The following is a 20,353-nucleotide window of genomic DNA, read 5'->3' on the forward strand; positions in this document are numbered from 1 at the left end:
AATGCTCTCTAAAGCAACTTTCCAATTCCAGTAGAAGAATCTTCAATAATGAGCCAGGAAAACATAGTTAGTTACAGCTGCCCTCGACAGCACTTACTGGTTTTCTATAAATACATTAGTCAAACTGCTGAAACAACTGAAAAAAAAAAACTAAGAGAAATTAAAATAATAATACCATTATGATGATAATAATAATTATAGTTATCATTTATTAAGCACCTAATATGTGCCAGACAGTTTGCTGTATTTAGCTACATAGCTTAATCTTCACAACGGTCTGTGAAATAGGTTTTATTATCCCCATTTTACACATAGGGAAGTACATCAAATCTAAATTAAATATATTCCCCAAGAATACTAGCTGGAGTCAAAGAGCCATAATCAAAACTCCAACTGAACTGTTTCCACTATACCAGCACTCAGCAAACTGTGAGGCTTGCGTCAAATCTGTCCTGCTGCCTGTTTTTGTAAGTAAAGTTGTACTGGAGTGCAGACATTCTCACTCATTTATGTATTATCTACGGTTGCTTTGGTGTTACAACAGCAGAGTTGAGTAATTGTGACAGAAACCACATGGCCCACCAAGGGTAAACAGTTTACTGTCTGGCCCTTTAGAGAAAGCATTTGCCAACTTCTGCAATGCAGGATGCCATTAAGAATTTTTAAAAGGTTGAGAATAATAAATACTTTCGGAGAATTATGAAATTGTAAGAAATGGGAATTCACTGCAATCAATTTTGTTGTTAAATGCTACCCTAAGACATTCTGCCTATGCACAGAGCTTTCTTCCACTCCTCAAAATCTCAGTTGTGTTTCAGGAAACTAGAAGCTGAATTTTAGCAGCTGATTCTTCCATCTCCTTCCCAGTCCTACTTCCAGCTTCTTCTCACCTCAAGTTCTCACAGGACATCTCACCAAACTAGGCACCTAAGAGAGAAAGAGAGGGAGGAACACAATGGAAAAGTCATGCAATAGTTTCATGGAACTTCCATTCCATTTTCAGACCCTGACCACCTGCCACAGGGAGGCTCCAAGGAACGACAGGCCAACTCTCAGGGTTTATTTAGTTTCGGCTTGCCAGACTGATGCACCTGGGTGGAGGAATTTATAGACTAGAATAATAGAATCTGAATCTGGAAGGCACATCAGGTAATAACCAGTTGAGATGTTTGTTTGTTTCTTTGTTTAAATAGAAAATGTGGACCAAAAAAGCCTTTCCCTGGAAAAAGTATTATAATCTTATTTGTATGACTATGACTTTTTGTGAAACGTACAAATGTTAAAATACTGAGGGTACTAGAAGTTCCCAGCAGACTATCTGTGGTTATTATGGAGAATAAACCATTTACCCTGTGATTTTATGTGGTTTTCTATGCATACTAATTGTAATACACTATGCCAAACAAAAAAAAATCAATTTGGGGAGAAAAAAAAAAAAGGACCCAACCAAGCTGGGTGACTTGTCCAGGGTTAAAAAGGTAGCAACAGAGAAAGTCCTCTCTTACCCCTTCTACCATACAGTCAAGAGGATCTGGTTTAAGGCCAGATCAACAACTGTATCCTATTCACCAGCTTCCATATATTCACCCACTTCATGGCCTTTATCAAGGTCACAACTCTGATGGAAAAAGCACCTTTGGGGAATCAGGTAGACTTGTGCCCAAGCCCTGATTTGGTGACTTACCTTAATTTAGGAAATTTAGGAAAGTCAGGTCAATTTAGGAAAATCGGTAAACCATGTTAAGCCTCAGTTTTATAAAAGTGAAATTAATTGTTTCCTGAGTTTAAAGAAGATAAAATGAGATAGTACATTCCGTGCCTAACAAAGTATCTGGCACATAGTAGGAACTTTCTCAGCATATGGCAAACGCTAGTAGTATTGTTCTTACAAGATGAGAAAAACTGTATCACCTCAGTCCCCTCTAGGACCAAGGTCAGTAGGTGTTAGTAGTTGCACCAGGTAGCATTTTACTCTTCAAGAATAGATGATAACCTGCTGGCTGTATATGTAGAGGTAAAGAATTCACCTGAGAAAGCTAACTTTTAACTTCCTAATCAAGTCTTGTACCAGTTGCATGTAATTGCTATTATGTTATAATTTATGGACAGCCTTGTTTTTAATTATAAGGTTTTTATTGGAGAGACAGGTTTCGGGGTGAGTCTGCCATCTGACTTGCCAGCACTTGTTGAAGGTTTTTATGGTGTGACTGACTCATTTACGTGTGTGTGTATGTTTAGGAGTTCTACTATTAATTTTTAGCTAGTCTGTAGTGAGGAACCTGTGACTCAAATTCATCCATATAGGCACCTCCCCCCCCACCCTCTCTATCCCTTCGCACACCCCGCCCCTCCCCCACTTACGACTATTTTCAGATTTTCTTCAAGGTTTTATGCAGATAGACTCACTTGGAATGGTCCTTGCCTAATTCTCTTTAGCTACTTGCACATATGAAATAGAAGCACACACTGCTCAAAAGTGAAAATCTCTCAGGTAGGGCAGGGAATGGAGAAACTAGGGGGAATCAGTAACAATGTAAAAGCATGGGTGTTATTTCCTCGTGCTCAGTGAAAAATTAATCAATTCAAAAATCAAGTCAAATGAATCAAAATTGTTAATTTTGTAGAGCAAGTACCTGCAGGAAAAATCATCTGCACATTGCGATCAGCAAGTGGTACTGATAGATGAGTGCTGTAAATTGCCTGCAGCGGAAAAGAGAAAACAGAAGTACAAAAAGTCCACAAAGAATACATAGAAAAATGAAAACAAAATGGAATGGACAGCAATGCAGCAACTCCATGATAATTAAATAATACCAACAGCCAGACTTCTGTTAAGTACCTCCTACATGTGCACACTAAGCCTACATCTGAAGCCCAGGACAGGGCACAGGGGAAATGTATAAATGATCATGTTTTGCAGATGCAGGAGTTTTCTGTTGCTATTGACTTTAAGTTTCCAACTGCTCTATTAATTAAAAGTATAGGAAAGCGTAGAAGAAATGAAGAGAAGGAGGGGAAGGGAGAGGGAAGGGATGAAACAATGGAAGAATAAGAGATAGTGTCCAGTGTTAGATATCACAGGCTGGGAGAACTGCAAGCACCTGGAGCCTGTGCAGAGCTGTGTTCACTTCATTCCACCTCCACTGACTCACTTCCGAAAATGACCCCTGTGGACTTGTATTATGTACTGCTGAATAACAAATTAAATCCACCCCCTCCCCCCAAAAATGAATGGCTTAAAACACCTGTGGTTCAGGGTTCCGCGGGTTTAACCAGGTCCTCTGCTTCACAGTCTCTCACCAGGCTGCAGTGAGAGCCCCAGTCAGGGCTAGGGGCTCAGCTAAAGGCTCACTTGGGGAAGGAGCTGCCTCCAACTTGATGCCTGAGATTGTTGGCAGGACTCATTTCCTTGAGGGATGTTGAACTAGGGGCTTCGGTTTCCTGCCAGTTTTGGCCGGAGGCTGCCCTCGGGGCCTCTCTCCTATGGCAGCTTTGTTTCATCAAAATCAGCAAGGGAGAGAGTCTTCTAGCAAAATCGAAGTGACAATCTTTTGTAAACTAATCATGGAAATGATACGTCCTCTAAGTTGCCATATTCATTGGTTAAAAGTAAGTTACTCAAGTGGAAGGGATCACCCAGGCATGAATCCTAGGGGACTGAGATAATCAGGAGCGCTCTGAGAAGCTGCCCACCCAACCTGGCAATCCTCTCTCAGTTTTTTTGTTTGTTAATTGTTTTTCTACCTGATCTCTATTCAGATTACCACAAAATTCCAACATAGTCATATCTAAATCAATAAAACTTTATTTTCAGTTCTAGATTGGTGTTCCTTAGAAGCATTAGTAATACAGTAGAAGCATTGGTTGATATGGAGAAAGCATAAGTATCAGGCCCAGTTCTGGAAATTTACTGGCTATAAGGTTCTATCCATGAACCTGATTTTCTCATCTTTGAAATGGGGATAATCATGCCTTCTCTGCTTAACTCATATGACTCGTATGACAAGGACCAAGGAAGATCATGTGTGTCAGTGTTTTCCCAGGCACAGTAACAGCTCTGGAGGTGCTTGAGATGATTATCGGTGGTACATGGAATACAGCTGGAACTTCTTTCAAGTGTTTCTAGAGTGGATTTAAAAAAAAACATAATTTGCAAAGCAAATGCATGATTTTTTTTTTACAGTTAGTGTTTTTTAAATGGGACTTAAAAGTTGGAAAAAAGGTGAGTCAACTTAAAGAAAAATATTGAGAAAATAATATAATAGATCATCTAAGAGTGGGGTAAACACTGTGAGTGGTATACAAATGACTATGTAAAATTGAACATGCTCCACAAATGCATCAAATCTTATTCATTAACTTATGTCCCGTGACTCTGGTTTAAGAAGGTAACTAGGTATATTCTTTGTCACTAGCCGAGCAAACCTGACTACACCTGGTGAAAGAGATGACTGCTTGAAAATGTAATCCTGAATTTTTTGTCCACAAATAATCCTTCTATTTTATTAATAAAATGTTTATATTATTTGTACCCTATGCATTTTCTTTTCCTAGCAGTGTATTAATAATAACTTCCATTAATTAGGAGCTTACTGTATGCTAAAATGTACAATTTTAATTAATACTTATCCTATGAGGAAGGTTGTATTATCATATCTTATGAATAAGGAAACTGAAGCTTAAAGATGTTAAATAACTTGGTCAAAATAACTCAGCTAGAAATAGCAAAGCTAGAGTTCAAACCCAAGTCTGCCTAACTCCAAAGCTTGTGTTAATTCTACTCTGCCAGTAATGTCTTAAAGGGCTGAACTTCCACTCACTATGCCCACATTTCATCCTTTTCAACTTCTTACACTTTTACATCTTGGCATTGTAGTATTTTTTTTTTCCTCTGGAATGTGGGAAAATATGTCAACACCAGGGCATTCCAAACAAGGTCAGAGAATGAGTCATTTTTGCCAAATACCCAGACAGGACATATACGTTAAATAGAATAAAAGAAGCAATTGGTTCCTGGCTCAAACTCTTCCACCCCACTCACTCTGAAGAACAGAGAAGCAAACAGAAAGATAAAGTTCAGGCATTTCCTAGGGCTCCTTACAGGCAGGGATGCTGGCACTCACCACTTCCCCTGTATGACCTCTCAACCAAGGGCAACTCTACAAGTAAAGAAGCAGCACGTTATCCATGGGCTCCAAACACCTGGTGAGCTGTTTAACTGCTAAGAAGCCTCTCCTCAAGAAAAGAAAGACCTCACTTTTGCTTTTTCAGTATGGCATATAAGTTTTGACTGAAACCAAATTTCCCAAGTGATAAGGGTAACTAAAATGTGTTTAATCTTCTTTTCAAGAAGTGCTTTGAGCTTTCTGCCTTTAGACCAAGAAAAATAAACTTAAAAAATCTACTTTGAGAAAACTGATCACTGAAGTTATAGCTCGCAAACCAGTGGAAATGAGAATTCAGGAGACTGCAGGGAGTGGAATGGTCCCAGATAGGAGATAGTACTTTCCATACTCATATTATTCACTATCCATTTTGTAACAGAAAGCAAGTTTTTGCTTATTTGAATCATAGGATATTAATATCACAATATTCAGACCTTAGTAATTATGAAGAAGGTAAAACGAACTTGTAAAAATACGAAGTCTGAAGTAAATACATGAAATTGGAAATTATGAGTAAATATTTGAAAACAGGCCATTGGAATATTCTCTAATAATGTACAGATTAAACTTAGAAGAGATGTCTTCCCATTGCTCTTCTCTTCCCACGTATCCCTGGATGACGGCACACACAGTGGGAGGCAGGTGCCTCAGTGGCACATACCTCCGTGACCACAAAGAGAGTCTTGTAGGTTGGGTCAGAAACCAGATGGGAGGTGCTGTCTTAGCATGGCCACCAACATTCTCTCTTCTCTGAATCCTTTAAAGAGTCCAGTATTCCTGCAGAACATCCAACAATCTGGATTTGTTAGACTGCCTCCTCTGTAATTAGATTCATATCCAACATTCCATCAAAAACCCCACTTAGATGAACCTCAAAATGTACATGGTCAGGCTCTCTTATTTGGGTAAGGTAATAACTGCCAGATCTCACTCTCTTGAGAAGTGCATTTTCCCTTTGTGACTAATAAATGAATCTTTGGGGTGAGACCAGAAACTATTCTGTTCCCCAACTGTGGTCTATTGTGATCCCTTGGGGGTCACAATATGGTGATTTTCTAAGTCTAGGATTCACTGTATATTAGTAACCATGCTCTAGAAAGAGAACCTTACTGTCGCTCCCACCTCCAACAGATTATTTTTTACATTTAGTGTGGTTTTAAGTTGTATCATCATTCTTTTTGTTGTCCACATTTTCTCAAATTAAGCCAGTTAGAGAATAAAAGTTTATTTTGGGGAATATGGCAATGTTAAAATTTTATTATGCCATAATCAAATAATCTAAAAGAGGTTTATAGATAATGATGAATATTATCATTTATATTTATTATTGTTATTATTGTTATTTAGTAATTTATTTGTATCATGCCAAGAAAAGGAGTTGGATGTCTTTAATCAACTCAGGTTTATCAAGGCACAGGTTTCTGAAATGATACTACATGTGATTATAAAATATTACACAAACTATACATCAAAATCAGAAACATTATTTTATAAATACCTCTGATAATTCACTGTTAAATTTCAAGTGCTAATCCGAAATTAGGATGCCAAATTTTAAATCCTAAAACTGTCTTTATATTGATTATTTTTTTGCTAACTCTTTATTTGTATTGGTTTTGAAATTTTCGTTTCAACACCACCTAGGTTTATAACCACATCAAACACAACATGAGACTAGGGTGTCAAAATTAAAATCCTAAAACTGCCATCATAATGATGCTGAATTTTGGCTTATTCTTCTTTAAAACTTTCATTTCAACTGTGCCTTGGTTTATAAACATATCTAGTTTTTCAACACTAAATTGTCAGTACTCACTTATAGGAATAGCGAAATTAGAAACCCAAACCCAACATGCCTTATTCTTGTTCCAAGGTCTGTTTCTTAAAACTTTTATTTTAACTCTGTCAAAGTTTTTCTGAGATGAACAGTCACTTTGCATTCAGTTTATGATTTTTGAGAAAATGGTTTAATTATTGACTTATTCACATAACAAAAATTATTTTAAAAGTCCTTCTATGATGCAGGTATTATTTTCTCATTAGCCGGGCCTTGTATGTTTGAGGATGTGGTATAAAATATGAAGTATATTCAATTTAAAAATAACTTCTTCTAAGGGTCATTTCTATAATACGATTGACTTTACAGCAGAAATTGCTACCCCTGCTAGAATAAAAGAGCCATGAGGATGGGGATCTTTTACTATTTTGTCACTGATGTATCTTAAGAGTTTAGAAGAGTGCCTGGCACATAACAGACACTCAGTAAATATTTGCTGAGTGGCTATCAGATGTGTTGAATAATCATCACACTTGTACACAGAAATGAGCAACCATGGGAAAAATGTTCCTCATTCAGAAAGGGCATTATTTTTACATGATTTTCTACTAATATTGTTTTCTCAATATTTTTTTCACTTAGTAAGAATGCATACATAAAGAAATTTTAGAAGAAATTCTTATCAGAGATGTCATGTAGTAAATGCCTTCTCCTGGCATTGTTTCTGAGTGTTTTTATGTAGTTCTTTGATTTTTTTTCACTAGATTATTCTAAGTTTGAATCTGAATCACAGGCAGACCTCATTTATTAAACTTCACTTTCTTGTGCTTCACAGATACTGCATATTTTATAAATTGAAGGTCTGTTGCAACCCTACATCAAGCAAGCTTATTGGCACCATTTTTCCAACGGCCTTTGCTCACTTCGTGTCTCTGTGTCAGATATTCATCATTCTTGCAGTATTTCAAACCTTTTCATCATTATTATATTTGTTACGGTGATCTGTGATCAGTGATCTCTGATGTTACTACTTTAATTGTTTGGGTGCATCATGAACCGTAGCCGCATATGAGGACAAAGTTAATGGGTAAATGCTATGTGTGTTCGGCCTGTTCCCCCGACCTGCCATTCCCTGTCTCCCTCCCTCTTTTCAAGCCTCCCTATTCACAGCAATATTAAAATTAGATCAGTTAGTCACCCTACAATGGTCTCTAAGTGTTGAGTGAAGGAAGAGTTGCAGGTCTCACTTTAAATCAAAAGCTAGAAATGATTAAGCTTAGTGAGGAAGGCATGTTGAAAACCAAGACAGGTCAAAGGCTAGGCCTCGTGCCCAGTCAGCCAACTTGTGAATGCAAATGAAAAGTTCTTAAAGGAAATTAAAAGTGCTACTCCAGTGAACGTATGAATGATAAGAAAGTGAAAGAGCCTTATTGCTGATATGGAGAAAGTTTTAGTGGTTTGAACACAAGATCAAACCAGCCACAGCATTCCCTTAAGAAGCCTAACCCAGAGCAAAGCCCTCACTCTCTTAAATTCTGTGAAGGCTGAGAGAGGTGAGGAAGCTGCAGGAGAAATTTTGAAGTGAGCAGAGGTTCACAAGGTTTATGTCTCCATAACGTAAAGGTGCAAGGTGAAGCGTCAAGTGCAGATGTAGAAGTTGCAGCAACATATCCAGAGATCTGGCTTAAGATAATTAACAAAGATGGCTACACTAAACAACAGATTTTCACTGTAGATGAAATGACCTTGTATTTGAAGAAGATGCCATCTGAGACTTCCATAGCTAGAGCGGAGACGTCAATGGCTGAATTCCAAGCTTCAAAGGACCTGCTGACTCTCTTGTTGAGGACTAATGCAGCTGATGGCTTTGAGTTGAAGCCAATGCTCATTTGCCATTCCAAAAATCCTAGAGCCCTTAGTAGTAATGCTATACTCTGCCTGTGCTCTATAAATGGAACAACAAAACCTGGATAACAGCATGTCTGTTTACAACATGGTTTGCTGAATAGTTTAAACCCACTACTGAGACCTATTTCTCAGGGGAAAAAAAAATGTTCTTTTCAAAATATTACTGCTCATTGACAATGCACCTGATGACCTACGAGCTCTGATGGAGATAGATGTACCATGAGATTAATGTTGTTTTCATGCCTGCTAACACAACATTTATTCTGCAGCCCATGGATCAAGGAGTAATTTTGACTTTCAAGTCTTACTATTTAAGAAATACATTTTATAAGGCTACAGCTGCCACAGATAGTGATTCCTCTGATGGATTCTGGGAGAAGTCAATTGAAAACCTCCTGGAAAGGAGGCATTAAGAACATTTGTGATTCATGGAAAGAGGTCAAAGTATCAACATTAATAGGGGTTTGGAAGAAGTTGATTCCAGCCCTCATGGATGACTATAAGGGCTTGAAGACTTCAGTGAAGGAAGTAACTGCAGTTGTGGGGGGAATAGCAATAGAACTAGATTAGAAGTGGAGCCTGAAGCTGTGACCAAATTGCTGCGATCTCATGATAAAACTTAAATGAGAAGTTGATTTTTATGGATGAGCAAAGAAAGTGGCTTCTTGAGATGAAAACTACTGCTGTGAAGACTGTCAAAATGAAAACAAGGGATTTAGAATATTACATAAACTTAGTTGATAAAGCAGCAGCAGAATTTGAGAGGATTGACTCCAATTTTGAAAGAAGTTCTACTGTGGGTAAAATGCTATCAAACTGCACTGCAGCTCAGAGAAATCTTTCATGAAAGGAAGAGTCAGTGGATGCAGCAAATTTCATTGTTGTCTTATTTTAAGAAATTGCCGCTGTCACCCAACCTTCAGCAACCACCACCCTGATCAGTTAGCAGCCATCAACATGGAGGCAAGACCCTCCACCAGCAAACAGATTATGACTCGCTGAAGATTCAGATGATGGTTAGCATTTTTTAGCAATAAAGTGCTTTTATTAAGGTATGCACTTTGTGTTTTTAGACATAATGCTATTTAGCACTTAATAGATACAGTATAGTGTAAACATAACTTTTTATGCACTGGGAAACAAAAAATGTGTAATTTTCTTTATTGCAATATTTGCTTTATTGCAGTGGTCTGGAACTGAACTTACAATATCTCTAAAGTATGCCTATATATTTATATTTATTATATATAAATAATCAAAGAAAATGTTCAGCCTACAAATTTTAAAGTAAAAAAGTATCAACAATGTAAAGAAATGTAAAGACTTTCTTCAGAATGATTAAGCAAATTTAGACACAGAAGAGGTGGTATCAACATATTTTATCAAAAATTTTTGCTGGAAAATTTTCAGAATTAATTACTATAACTTCTGCTAATACTTTTCCAAAAACTAAACTTATTTTCTATGCTAAGATTGTGACAGAAAATTTCATTTCTACATTTGTCAGTATAACTTAGTCTAAATTAAAACTATGTACTCCTCTCTGAGCTGCAGGCCCATTTCTCCAGCATTGGACATCTCCACCCCGGATATATCACCATGTGTGAAGTTCAAGCTCTCTGAACTCAAATTCATTATCTTTACCTCAAACTGCATTTTCATCCAATGTTCCCTGTTTTGGTGACCATGATCACCAGCCTCTTCGGTTGTACAAACTTGCCTAACATCTTCCTCTCCCTCATCTGCCATCTCAAGTTTATTGTTCAGCTCTGTTGAAGTTACTTCTTAAGTATATCTTAAAGCATTCTGCTTCTCTTTATCTCGGGTACAAACACTTTAGTCCAAACTATGATCATCTGTCCTTGAACTCTCAGCCCACTGGTATCCACTCTTGCTTCTTCTCAAAACCATTCTCCAAAGTGCATCTAAAGTGTTTTTTTTTTCTTTTTTTCTTTAACTGAAAATCTGATCACATCATTTCTCTGCTTAAATACATCAATGGCTTCTCCTTTCCTTAAAGATAAAAATTCCTCACATGGCCTATACAGCCCTACAAGATTTTGCTGTGCTTATTTCTCTAACCACAGCTAGCTGTACTCTCCTCCTCCATCCCTATGCTTAACCATAATTCCTTCAATATGTCCACACTTTTTCCCACGTCGGAGCTTGCCACATGCAGTTCCTTCAGCCTGGAATGTTCCTCCTTACAACTACTGCCTCATTTCTTTGATTGGTTAATACCAACATAAACCTTCAGATCTCAACTTAAATATCCCTTAATTTCCCTGACCACCAGGCCAGATCAGCTCCCTCATTATGCATTCACATGGCATCCAGGACTTTTACTTAACGGCAGTTACCATCTTTTGTAGTTAATACTCTATGATTTGCTCATCACTTACGCCTAGCTCATGGTATCTGATATTTAAGAGGGACTCAACATCAAAAATTTTAATGGACAAGTAAATATTTCACAGATAGATAACAGTTCAAGATTTTATTTTGGCATTGTTACTAAAAATATGGATGAACTAAATGTGGATTAAGAATATGTTTTTAGGAGGATATGAACATGTTGGTATTATGTGCATCACACCATGACATATGTTATTGGTAATATATGAAAGGATGGCTTCATGAGAGGCAAGAAAGTTAAAAACAGCAAGAGAAAAGAGTTCATCAGGATCCAAATCTTCAGAGAAGAAACTACACTGAGATGAAGACTGAAATTATTGGATTTAGCAACAAGAAAGTCATTGATTACCTTGGCAATTGGTTACCCAGATTCTGAATGAAAGCCAGATTACAGAGGACTGAATGGAAATAGAGATAACATTCCTCTTCAAGGATCTTAAATTCTGAACATGTAGCTTCTCTAGCAGTGCAAAAGGTAATTATTTGATTGTGTATGTGCTGTATGATTAGATCTACAAGAGCGACAATTTCAGATGAGGAAAAAAATCTTGTTTCCATTTCACAGTAACTCATGAAGGTGGAGGCTTGAATGTGGGGCTGGATCCACAGCATATCAGATTAATCAAATCTTCAATCCAATTGATCCTGCTGAGATATGTGTATATGTGCACATGCATTTTTTTTTAACAAAGACGCCTCATAAAATTTAAATTTTTTAAAAGAATTACTACCTTTTTTAGAGTGGATTTTATGCCAAGAGCCCTGGGGGGGAAATATACTTTATCAGAAATGTATGAATTATCCCTAATGAAAGATTAGTGCTAAATATAGTCTAAAATAATGCCTTTCTGAGAAAAAAACACAAATTAAATATGTAGTTTATGCTAAATAATGATCTTCAAAAGAAAATTAAGGTAAAGTAAAATTCTCAATTCACTGATCTTTTTTAAAGCATGTTTCAAGAAATTAACTATCTCTACCTTAAGAAAATATTTTCAGCTAACTCAACCTCTCATTCCCCTTCCTGATATTCCATCTGCAATAGTAACAGTTGTGAAATGTACTGGATACTCATTAAAACTAGACATCAAAAATAAAAGAAAGAGAGAGAAGTCTGGACACAACTTAATTTCACACATAATTGCTGGCTCCTGTATTGCTGAGTTACTCAATATGTCTAACCTGAGCAGTAAGTCATTTCAGCAGGAGCTGAAGTTTGTTTGCTGATGTAGCACTTCTCTGCCCTCTTTGCATGCAATGGCTTATTAAATTCTCTTCAACGTGAGAAGGTGCTTTTGTTTTAAAAATACCATAAGTTAACAAATACACACCAGTGTCTCAGCAGAATCCATTAACTTAATAAATTAGATATATTATTCATTATAGAGTTTCTGGCAAATTAGAACTGTACGTTACTTCCATTATAACGGACACAGTGTAGCCAAGGTTGGCCTAATTTTTTAAAATAGGGTCCCTGCTGTAATTGAGCAATATGTGATAACTTTATTCAAGTGCAAGCTTCAGTGAGAGAATGAAATTTAATAAAATGAGGAAATGAACTATTGTATACCTGAACTGAGTGCAGTATACTCCTGTGTGTGCACATTAAAAAGTTCAAACATGCCGGGGACACAGAGAGTCTGAATTCAGTTGAGGGTGGTGGAATGAAGATAGAAGACCTGTAGAGACAGAGGATTTCTGATTTTGTAATTAAATCATCCTTTTGATCTCTCTCGCTATCTAGTTGTCATTTAACTCAGTGGTTTTTCAAAGGGAGGCACCCCATGGGGCATTTTGGATATTTTTTAGTGGCGTGTTTGGTCGTAACAATGATTTGGGGGTCTTCCTAGCTCAGAGATAGGCCAAAAGACCCATACCATTGAATTTTTAGTGCCACCCCCAGACACTCAAGTAGGTGAAAATATGTATAAATATTCTGAGCTAAGAAACTAATTATGTTTAATATGTAAACATAAAATCTTAGAATATAATGACCAGCTGGGTAGCAGTAAGGTCCCCAGCACATAGATTGTGCTTTTTACATACAGTTTTCCACTAAAAAATAATCAGCACCTCTTTGAGAAATTGCTGATACCAGGCATAGTACAGGAAATGTACAAGATAAAAGTAGAATATATTGTCATACCAGATATCAAGGATTCTGTTAAAGACTACTGAAGTCATGTTAAAAAGGCTCAGGAACCAACTTGCAGGAGCTCCCCGTGACCCAAAGATAGGGCTTGAGCATCAGTGGGAATGATAATTACAGTGAATTGAAACATACCAATTGTGTTTAAATGCATACACTTACAGTCATTTAAAAATTAGTAATCTCCTTTGGAAGAGGCTAGAGAGTCAACTCATTATTTGGAAACTTGAAAATAAGATATCTGTTCTGTCTTTCTTATGTGTACCTGAGGGCAACCAAATATTTAATAAAGAAAATGTTCTCTTTATAGAAGTAGTCCAGCTAGTAGATGAAGAGGGGTTAATGAAATGAATATCACCATTTTGCAACTCGTTTAAGTAAATAACAGATCTAAGAAATGATTATCAATGGCTGCTGAAAGCATAGAAAAAGAGATTCTCAGATAATGTGCCTCTTGGTGAAGTTTATAATTCTACTTGTGAAGTATTTTTTCCAAAAGATCAAATCTGAATCACTTCCAAACTCTAGATGTAAATAACAAGTTATAAGAAATACGAGTGACAGAGAAAAATGGTAAATATCATCATGAAGAAGCATTCTACAACATCCAGACTTCAGAAAACTACAGAACTAACAACCCAATTCTTGCAAGAAATAAATTGAAAATGAAAAAAAAAAGAAGAAAAAAAGGAAAACTTATAGATTATAAGAGACAAGAGGCTAGTATAAATTTCAACCAATTTCAATGTGTTAATCTTATTTTCATCTTATTCAAGTAAATAAATTATTAACAACAGTTTAAAAAAACAGTGAAAAATGATGTGTGAAAATGAGAAGAGACTCTGTATGGACTGAATTATTCCCCCCCATCAAAACTCATATGTCAAGTCTCTAAACCCTTGTATCTCAGAATGTGACTGTATTTGAAGATATGGCATTAAAGTGATTAAGTTAAAATGAGGCTGTTAGGGTGGGCCCTAATCCAACCTGACTAGTGTTTTTATAAAAAGAGCAAATTTGGACACACACAAGAGATACTAGGGGTTTGTACACAGGATGACTATGTAAAGAAGCAGCAGGAGAGAGGCCATCTACAAGCCAAGGAGAGAGAACCAAAATTGAGAAAATAAAATTCTATTGTTTCAGTTGGTCATATACAGCTTGAAAAAGCCACAAAAATAATTCTGAATTTCTTTCTCTCCCCATGTAGAATCACTGTCTTAGATCCAACCAAATACAAAAAACACACATAAATGAAGACATAGTCATGTCACTATTTCTCTTGGTCACTCAACTGATTGTATTTACGCTTTTATAGGAGTTCATATATAGTTTCACCAACTAGAATATAAATACTATCATTAAGGATCTGAATTATTTATAATATTGGAACCGATTCTACTCCCTCCCTTTTATCTTCTTCCAAAATTCTATGCCAATTTACCGTTTACTTTCTCTCTCTTCTCATTTATAAATAATCCACCCTATTAAAAGAAAGGGCAATGACAATTCCAAATTTCAGCTGCTGCTGTATTCCCATCCATTTCATTTCTTAAATGTGTATAAAGTATTAACAACAGGTTGTGTTTCATCCTACAGACAGCTGGGTTTCAGAGAGGTAAAATGTTTCATTATCTCACTCTATCGTACAAGACAAATGTGCTATTGTATTACGTGTGAAATGTCATCTTTGAAGTCTGTTAAGTGTGTGCTGTGAAGTAAGCCATCTGGAAAATACAGTATAGACTGAAAAATAATTATAAATCAGTTTTTGTGCTTTTTCTCCAGTTAAGCCTACCATGACAGCTGCTAAAAACACTATGCAGTGTAAATGGTAGAGGCTCTGAAGCCACACAGTTAGATCATATATCCAACAATGATTAGTTAGCATGAAAATTACTCAATTTATCTTTTGTCTAGCCTGTAAAAATGAGATACAAATGCACATTGCATAGGAGTTTTATTAGGATTAAATAAAATAATACTTGTAAAGCATTTGGAACAGAGTATACAATAGTGTAATTTCTCCTCTCCTTTAAGTATAGAGGATATTTAATATTCTTTACATAGAGAATATTAGATAATCCAATAATATTTGGAAACAAGGTTGAGCAGGTTGGTTTGATAAAGAAGTACATTGAGCTTCCACGTGGTTTCTATTTAGAGGAGACAAGTGCTTTGGAAGATCAAATTTAAAGCTTTAGGAATTCTCAGTCTGGAGTGGGTTAGGACCACCTAGATTTTGCTTAATAGGAAAGCGCTGTCCGTGGTGCTAGCAACCACGCGTACCCCAGGTAACATTCTCCCTGCCCGAAGTTATTTTCCAGCAGTTTGTTTTGTGCAGCTCATGTATCTGTCTCTGGGAATATTATCAGTCATTCTGCAATTTGGGTTTTTCCTATCTTAACATACTTTATCTATGTCCCCTTCAACAACAACAAAAATTCTCTTTCATCTTATCAACTTTGAATAGTTTTTTTTTTTTTTTCCCAGACACTTTGGCCATGCCTGTCACTTAAGAAGATGGCTCAAAAATTGGCTTAGGCTATATTTTTCTAATCTCTTTGCTAAGTTTCAGAGAAACCCAAGGTCGAATCAAGAACACAGGAAACAATTAATATTCAATACATTCTTTAAAGACTCTCTTTAGCTGCAACACCTCTAAGAAACTTTCCCTGCACTTCCTATCTTGAGTTAAGTTCCTCTCTTCCTTACTCCAGGGTATCCTGTAGATACACTTCTCAGTAAGGTTATCATTTTAAATTGAATCTCTTTTTTTTTGTTAGTTTTGAGTGTCAGTAGAAAGAGTTTCTTAAAATCTAGAACACTTTTTTATTTTTTAAGCACTGCCAGCTTGTACCCACTTCACTCTTCCTCTGTTCTCCAACATGCCATACCTACCTATGCTGAAGAAGCATGCAGTTTCAGAAGACTAGGCCAGGGAAGTCATTTCAGTTTAAGGAAAATTTATGGTCTTAGCTTTCATTCTCAGTAATTCATGCAGCCATATTTTGTATGCAGTCATACAAGTATCCATTTTAGACTGGAGTTAAAAGTTATACACTTATATGGTAGTAGTCATAGTCATAGTAGTAGTATATTCAAGCACTGCTTTCATTCATCTCTATGTCTACCTTTTCAAAAAGGAAATCTGCAAATAATATGTTGTTCTACATCTGAGTTCTTGAGTACCTTGTTATCCATCATTAGTAGCCTTTCCTTCAATTCCTCAATCCTAATGCTTCTGGCTCAGTTTCTTGTTGTAAGACAGAACTCTTATTAGTAAATTCTAACCTGAACTCATTTTGATTTGGAACCCTGGAACTTTGCCTAGGTTTCCTCTGTTTTTATTACCATGAACTAGGATTCTATTTCATCCTGGATGGCCCTCCTGGAACCCAGACACTGCTACCTCTCTGACCATTGCCAGCAGTGGCTTCATTTATCATATTTTGTAACCCACATGAGGAATTTATATTTTCCACCCTTAAAATTCTAATATCTGTGGCCTGGAAATCTTGGTTCATATACAGAGAAAAATCTCACCATGGGATATTGGAAGGATCCCCATTTAAGTTCTAAATGCTGCACAATCACTTCACACTGAGAGACCAGTTACCTTCCTATGATTGTGTTTATCAGGAGAAGATAGGGCTTCTGAATCTAAGAAGTGGAAAATGCATTTGATATTCAGGTAATCCATTGGAATATCTCTTTATATTTCACTGCCCAATTTTGATAATAAATGGACAAGAATATCAGTCATTGTCTGAGAAGTGCATGGTGACTAGCTCACAACTGTCAAGAATGAAGGTCTATTTCTCCTACCAATTTAGACACCTAGATCACCAGATGTGCAAAGCATGAGAGAATCTAGAATGGGTAGTTGAAGAGGCAGACAGTGATTATTAGTAGTGGTTTTACAACCAGCTGCAGCAGCAGGGGCTGTAGTTTGTTCCCCTAACCTTCACAAGTATTCTGACTTGCTCCTGGAGTAAACAAGACTTCAAACATAAAAATACACCAAAGGAGAAAATGTAGAGCTGAGAAAGAGGCAATCGTTTTTACAATAAAAGTGAGAAATATTTTTTTTTAACATTTTTAAAAACAATTTATTTAAATTTTTAAAAGTAATTAAAAGTTCACCCATTTCTCACACATCCTCAACCCCCAACTCTGGAAACCACCAATCTGTTTTCTGTATTTATGAGCTTGATTATTTCTGTTTTGTTTAGGGGAGGGGTTATTTTTGTTTTAGATTCTAAATATGAAAGAGATCATATAGTAATTGTCTTTCTCCATCTGACTTATTTCACTTAGCATAATGCCCTTGAGTTCCTTTCATACTGTCCAAATGCTAAGATTTCATTCTTTTGGGGGCTGAAATACACACACACACACACACATATACACACATACATACATACATATATATATATATGAATTACAACTTCTTTATCCATTCATCCATCAATGGACACACTTAGGTCACTTCCATATCTTGGCTAGTGTAAAAAACTATGCAATAAACAAAGGGATTCATACATCTTTTTGAGTTAGTGTTTTCATTTTTTTCAGATAAATACTCAGAAGTAGAATTGCTGGATCTTATGGTAGTTCTACTTTTTATTTTTTTGAGGAACTTCCATATTGTTTTCCATAGTGACTGCATCAATTTATATCCCACCAACAGTGTACAAGGGTTGCCTTTTTGCCATATCTATAATATATCACTGTGATCCTGATTTTCATTTCCCTGATGATTAGTTACATTGAGCATCTTTTCATGTGTCTGTTGGCCATCTGTATGTCTTCTTTGGAAAAATTTCTATTCAGATCTTCTGCCCATTTTCTAATTTGATTGTTTGGTTTTTTGCTATTGAGTCATATGAGTTCTTTATATATTTTGGATATTAACCCCTTATTAGATATATGGTTTGTAAATATTTTCTCCCATTCATAGGCTGCCTTTTCATTTTGTTGATGGTTTCCTTTTCTGTGAAGAAACTTTTTGGTATGATATAGTCCTACTTAGTTATTTTTGCTTTTGTTGTCATAGTCAAAAAATTATTGTCAAGTACTATGTCAAAGAGCTTACTGCCTATGTTTTCTTCCAGGACTTTGATGGTTTAAAGTCTTACATTCAAGTCTTTAATTAATTTTCAGTTAATATTTGTGTATGGTGTAAAATAGCAGTCAAGTTTCATTATTTTGCATGTGGCTGTCCAGTTTTCTCAAAACCATTTATTGAAGAGATTGTCCTTTCCCTGTTGTATATTCTTGGCTCCTTTGTCATAAATTAATTGACCAGATAAGCATGGGTTTATTTCTGGGCTCTCAGTTCTGTTCCATTGGTCTATGTGTCTGTTTTTATGCCAATACCAAACTGTTTTAATTACTGTAGCTTTGTAACGTTGTTTAAAATCAGAAAATGTGATGCTTCCTGCTTTGTTGTTCTTTCTCAAGATTACTTTGGCTATTTGGGGCTTTTCGTGGCTGCATGGAAATTTGAGTAGTATTTGTCTATTTATTTGAAAAATGCCATTGGAATGCTCATAGGGATTGCATTGAATCTGAAACTTTCTGTTGGTTTGAACACCACTGGAGAGAGTTTCTTAAAATCTAGGACCCACATCTTATTTAACTGTGGACTCCTATAATACAGGATATGCTGAATTAAGTTTTGTTGAACCAGATTTAATGACTGAATCCATTAGAGGGACAGTCCAACAACACTTCTTTAGAAGGTAATCTGCCTTTGTTACATTTGGCTGTGCACTAAATTTCAGAGTAATTAGGTTGTTCTGATGAAGATATTCTTGACTGAGCCCATTTGCCACCACACCCACCCATATCAGTCCAGTGACAGCCCCTCAAGGTAACTGGCAAAGAACCAAAGCCATTCATTTCAAAGACTCTGGCTTCCTACTGTCCATCTTTTCCTCTTCCTTCTCCCATTCTGCCTACATACCTATAACACCCAATACACCATGCATGGGGACTGGCCCCCTACACTAAACAAAACAGTTCGTCCATGCTTTACACCCAGCAGTAGACTTCGATTCCTCTTTTCAAACAGGAATGGAATCATCATCAACAAATAAAAAGACATTTTTTTCCAGGTAAGAATGAAAGTTCAAATAAGAGTGGAAGGAAGAGGAATTAAGAAACTGAAAACTAAGAAATAGAGGTGTGGTCAGAGAGAGAGAGAGAAATTGTTATTAATGCTGCCCCCTTCATTTCCCCCACCAGGTGGATTTCATCTCTGTTGAGACTCAGTCAGCAGATCTTTAGCCCCAACCACCAGTTCCATGTATCCCCAAACCCCCATCTGTAAAGAGCTCTTCTTCATTCTGTAGTTGATTGGGAGGAGAGGGGTTCAAGCTAAGGCATGCTAGAAGAAACTTGTAGAGTTTCTATTTTGTGAGTGAGCAAGCAATTGCCCACCCTTTAAGACTGCGTTCCTTGGCACTCTAAACCAAAAATGATGTTATAGAGAAGAGCTGTTCAGGTTTAGGAGAGCCTACTCTCCTCATCAAAGTTTTCAGGCAACAGTTACATAACTTGTGGTTCTCTTCCACAAGTTCAGTAGAGTATCAGCTGTAATTTTTTAAATCTTTAAAGCAATGCATATGTTAAACAAACTCACCTAAGTCGATTAGGAAGAAAAGCAAAGCACTTGGCCTTTAAATCTTCAGAAGTGGATTTAATGACAGGTTCAGCCTGTTTAATGACAGGCCCAGGACCACACCCCTGTTTTATTATGTTTCATTATTACTGCATAATTTCCTTTATTACTCATGATAAATAGAAATAAAATACTTGCTGAGCTGGGTTTAAATAGGTTAGAGTACAAACAAAAATAGATTGTTCAAATATCATGAAACTGGATCTCAGATTCTTAAAATACATATTTGTGTTTTTTAAGTGTCTGACGTG

The 20,353-nt window shown here is 36.4% G+C and overlaps 1 long non-coding RNA gene across 1 annotated transcript; it reads right to left on the minus strand.

Annotated features, from left to right (window-relative positions):
* Positions 1-356: 356 nt before the first annotated feature.
* On the minus strand, positions 357-20,162 carry LOC116663069. The gene is made up of 4 exons (XR_004319120.1): positions 20,064-20,162; positions 5,827-5,942; positions 2,634-2,700; positions 357-927 (listed from the first exon to the last, which is right to left on the minus strand). It is a non-coding gene; the product is annotated as an uncharacterized LOC116663069 (long non-coding RNA).
* Positions 20,163-20,353: the final 191 nt, after the last annotated feature.

Source organism: Camelus ferus, chromosome 4 (assembly GCF_009834535.1).
Source record: "Camelus ferus isolate YT-003-E chromosome 4, BCGSAC_Cfer_1.0, whole genome shotgun sequence".
Taxonomy (NCBI): Eukaryota; Metazoa; Chordata; class Mammalia; order Artiodactyla; family Camelidae; genus Camelus; species Camelus ferus.